The sequence below is a fragment of the Bidens hawaiensis genome, unplaced genomic scaffold, assembly GCF_021521415.1.
Source record: "Bidens hawaiensis isolate Kalapana, Puna unplaced genomic scaffold, B.hawaiensis_p1.1 tig00003961_1, whole genome shotgun sequence".
Taxonomy (NCBI): Eukaryota; Viridiplantae; Streptophyta; class Magnoliopsida; order Asterales; family Asteraceae; genus Bidens; species Bidens hawaiensis.
In genome coordinates this window covers 1,211,823-1,216,951 of record NW_027491228.1, presented here as the reverse complement: position 1 = coordinate 1,216,951, position 5,129 = coordinate 1,211,823, and the positions used below count along the sequence as shown (strand labels likewise).

The 5,129-nt window shown below is 34.7% G+C and overlaps 1 pseudogene across 1 annotated transcript; it reads right to left on the bottom strand.

Moving 5' to 3' along the window:
- Positions 1–262: 262 nt before the first annotated feature.
- Positions 263–4,806, bottom strand: LOC143624736 (3-oxoacyl-[acyl-carrier-protein] synthase I, chloroplastic-like; annotated as a pseudogene). Its single transcript, XR_013152167.1, has 7 exons — positions 4,351–4,806; positions 1,965–2,396; positions 1,214–1,387; positions 1,015–1,127; positions 831–933; positions 672–738; positions 263–579 (listed from the first exon to the last, which is right to left on the bottom strand). The product of XR_013152167.1 is annotated as a 3-oxoacyl-[acyl-carrier-protein] synthase I, chloroplastic-like (transcript).
- Positions 4,807–5,129: the final 323 nt, after the last annotated feature.

Below are 5,129 nucleotides of genomic sequence, written 5' to 3'. Positions count from 1 at the left end.
CTTCGTCTTTAAGCTTTCGATTGAATGAATCACACATGTCAAATTATCAAAATGAAGTCATGCTAACAAATCCAACTTTCAATTTCCATTTCATACTAATTCTAAATCTAATTCACTTAAATAAATGTTGCATTGGTTGCGTTTAATGGACTTGATATCACCACATATTGATTGATCTTACCCGAAATTATCTAGCTCATAGAAACTTGTCTAGGTTATGATTTGTGTGCGAAATTTAAGGTACGAAAATAAACGAAAAACCGAATAATACACATTGCAAAAACTACATACTGTCTGAAATCCTGTAACCAAATGCTAGTCTCCAAATGTGTCCCAACTCATAAATTAACAACGCCTAAACCGATACAGATTGGCCACAAGACCATTTAAGCATATGTTATAGAGGTTATTCTCAACCAGAATCACATAAAACGACCAAAATGTGCATATAATAACATACAATTGAAAACAAGAACAATCGGTTTGTCGAAGCCTCAAAAATGATATCATATCAAGGTTTGAATGCAGAGAACGCCACCACCGAATTGTGTCCACCAAAACCAAATGAATTTGAAATACCTGTCACATAATTATAGTTTTAGTAAGTATATACCATAAGTAAAATAAAACATTAATAATAATGTGCATGGAGAAAACGATAAGAAACTCACCAACGTTGATTTCGTGTTGTTGCTTTTGATTTGCAACGGTGTTAAAGTCAGTTGCAACTTCTGGGTTCTACATACATAAAAAGTATACCATCATATTTTTGTATTTTAGTTCAACAATTAATATAAAGACGAAATAAAGTAACACGCGTATAAACTTACAAATTGATTTATGGTGGGATGCACCCATCCGGTTTGAATGGCTTTGATCGTAGCAATGGCTTCCAGACCTCCGGCTGCACCGAGGCAGTGTCCAATCATAGACAAAAAAAAAACATGTTACAAACTTACCAATGTTGTCAATATTAACATGTGAATAATGAGAAGGGCAAAAAGGTAATTCACCTTGGTTGCATTCATTTTAATCCCTTCGGTGCTTTTGAACACCTTCTTTACAGCGTTTACTTCCGCTAGATCACCAACCACTGTTGAAGTTGCGTGTGCGTTTATGTAGTTAACCTAGGAAAAATATGTGGTTTCATATATGTTTAAATATTGTCAAAAATATAAAATTATATGTTGGATGCTATATTGAATAAAATTACCTCTTCAGGTGACACGCCAGCATCTACAAGGCTGCTTTGGATGCAAGAAGAAACACCAAGACCATCGGATCGTGGATCGGTCATATGATACGCGTCACAATTTACTGCCCCACCTAGGTATTCGGCAATTATTGGTGCGCCTCTTTTCATTGCATGCTCTAAGCTCTCCATCACCTTCAAACAATATATATCTATCAAAACATATTTATATTGACTATTTTACCCTTAAACTAATTTCAGTCCTTTTGTACACTCTCTTTGGTTTTCAACTACAACAAAACTAATTATCTAAAATAAACACTAGAATCGAGCCCAGCTTAAACAAGCTCGAACCTTGAAATAAGCTTGTTAATAAACGAGCCATAGCTTCAGCTTCCCTTATCGAGCTCGAGCTGGCTCGCAAGCCTAAACAAGCCTAGTATTTATATAATAAAGTTTATTAACTAAATAATATATGCTATACATATATATATATAATAAAAATAACTAAAAATGCGTAGAAATTAATTAATAAATAATAAGCAAGCAGAGCTCGAGCTCCCGCAAGTAAAAGCAAGCCAAGCTCAGGCTCATTTACACCCCTACTAAAAACGAGCTTGAAACGGATCCAAAGATTATTTTTCACATCCCTATTTATTTTGTAATTCTGATTAATCAGCATCACATAAAATCGCTTCAAAACACAAATCCAAAATACCCGTTAATTAGACAATCATTTTAACACAATTAATTTCAAGAAAAAGAAACATACCAACACACCAGCACCTTCACCCATAACAAAACCATCTCTATCTTTATCCCACGGTCTCGAAGCCGTTCTTGGGTCATCATTTCTTTGAGAGAGGGCCCTGCACGCCACAAAACCGCCCAATCCAATCGGAATAATGGCAGCTTCAGTGCCGCCGGCAATCATCAAATCAGCTTCCCCTCTTCTGATATGATTTGCAGCAGCATAAAAACAATAATTTGAAGTCGCACACGCGGTTGAAATTGAATAATTTGGTCCCATGAATCCAAGATCAATAGCAAGCAAAGCCGAACCCATGTTTGTTATTGCATAAGGAATGAAAAAAGGCGTGATTTTTCTGTAACCCTTTTCGATTAGGTTTTGGACCCCGTCTGAAAAGACGGTTAGACCCCCCATTCCGGTCCCAACAAGCACACCAGCACGCTCCTTGTCAATCTGCATATGTTTCTTGTAATATTAGATCATACCGAGGGTTAAAATGGTCATTTTATTTCATTCAGACTGTTTATATTATCACTTATCAAACAGTCAATTTTCATTTAAAAGTTAAAACCAAGAACTTGCTATATTTTGATTCAAGCTTTATTTGATTTATTATTAGAAAGTTTAATATTTGTAACAAGATATCTTCAACACATTTAAAATCCAGAAAAAAGTTTTATTTTTATAAAGAACTTATAAAATTTATCAATACTGTAGTCTGTAACACTTTTAATGCAAATCCCTCACAGATTACAAATCCAATATCTAACCAAGTCAATAAGAAACCCAAAAACCATCACCTACAGACACACTAGGAATGCATTTCTGTATCTATACATCTATATACATAATAATCAGATCATCTAAATCCAAGAACATCACAAGTAGAAATTAGCATCCATCAACACAAATCAAAGCCATAAAACTTAACAAAGTTCAAATCTTTCATGCTAATATATCCTCTTAACTTCACCCACACTCACATTTATGTCTATATATGCATAATTAACCCTAAAACAGAGCATATAATCCACAAACAAATACTTCAACTTTATAACAAATTCCACAAATTAAACACATGGGTACTGCAATGTAAGCAATTAATCAAAAACCCACAAACCTTATATTATCAAGATTCAAATATTTTTCAAAAAAGTTCAAATCTTTTTTAAAAATTTGGCACAATAGAATAAAATTAGCATCCATCAACACAACACAAATCAAACCCATACAACTTAAAAAAGTTCAAATCTTTTTTTTTGGCATATTTTTAGTAAAATTAGCATCCATTAACACAAATCAAAGCCACACAACACAAAAAAAGTTCAAATCTTTCATAAACCCTGCAATCACCATCCCTCAATTTCACAAACATGTACCCAATCAATCAATCAAACACATGGACACCACATCTCAACCAATCAACCCAAAACCAAATTAGGATAATTCAAAAAAATATTCAAATCTTTTTTAAAGTGCATCCTAGATATTATAAATTTTAAATCTTTTTTCAAAAAAAATCAACCTTCTTAAAAAACTTGACACATTATAGTAAAACTAGCATCCATTAACCCAAATCAAATCCTGAAACTTAAAAAAGTTCACATCTTTCATGCTAATATACATAAACTCTGCAATCATTGTCCTTCAATTTCATAAACAATTACCAAATCAATCACACGGGTACCACATTTCAACCAATCAACCTGAAACCCAAATCCCAATTCGGGTATATTAAACACAATACTTCAATTTTATAACAATTCACCCAAATAAACACAAGGGTACCACATTTCAACCAATCAACCCAAAACCAAATTTGGGTATATTTAAAAAAACCCACAAACCTTATATTATCAAGATTTAAATCTTTTTCAAAAAAGTTCACAACTTTTTAAAAAATCTGGCCCGGTATAGTAAAATTAGCATCCATTAACACAAACCAAACCCATAAAACTTAAAAAAGTTCAAATCTTTCATAAACCCTGCAATCATTATCATTCAATTCCACAAACATTTAACCAAATCAAACACATGGGTACCACATTTCAACCAATTAATCAAAAACCCAAAACCAAATTGGGGTAAATAAAAAAAATACATCTTAGATATCATCAAGTTTAAATCTTTTTTCAAAAAAAGTTCAAATCTTTTTTTTTTAATTTGGCACATTATAGTGAAATTAGCATCCATTAATTCAAATCAAATCAACCCTGCAATCAGTATACTTGAATTTCATAAAGATTTAAGCTTTACACTAATTAAACCCATGGGTACCACATTTCAACTGGAAACCCAAAACCCAAATCCCAATTTGGGCATATTAAAAAACCCACAAACCTTAAAACAGAATACTTGAATTTTATAATAATGGATACAGCAATTAACCCAAAACCCGAAAGCAAACCTTATTGCGTTTATCATCAGCAAGATCCGCATCCTCAAGGGCCTTCTTCCCAGCGACAATACAATACCTCAAGCAATCATCCAGCCTCCTATCATTCTTCCCATCAATATACCCATCCGAACTAAACCCACGAATCTGACCACCGAACCGGGTCGGAAACTTCGACGCATCGAACCGGTCAATCAACCCGATTCCACTCTCGCCCGACAACAGCTTCACGTAGTACGTGTCCACGTCGTTCCCGAACACGGACACCAGGCCCATGCCCGTAATCACGACCCGTTTCTTCGGGTCGGTTTCGCGTTTCGGGGCGGATGTTGCGGACATGACGATGGAGGGTCTGCGGGAGGATTTGGCATTGGTGGGTCGGGTGGGAAATGGGCTGAGTTTGGTGGGTTTGGTGTGAAATGGGTCGACCCAGAGGTGGGTTGATTGGAGAAGAGCTTGAGCTTACATTGTGATGGTAATAATAATAATAATAATGGTGGATTTGGAGAAGATGGTGGTATGGTTTTAATGAGAGTGTTAGCGATACAAACGATGTTTTGGGAGTAGATGTGATGTGAGAGTCTAGTTGGGGGTGGGAGGTGTGGGCTTGACTCTGAACAATAATAATATATTAATATAATGCTTGTAACTAACAAAACAATATGTTTGTTTTTATCAGGTTTTCGTGTCAACCTATGTTATGTTAGATAGCTCTATTATTATGGTGACATAAAAAATGTTAAATGGTAGTTGGATGTATGGTTTTTTGGGAGAACGCCCAAGTCAGATTC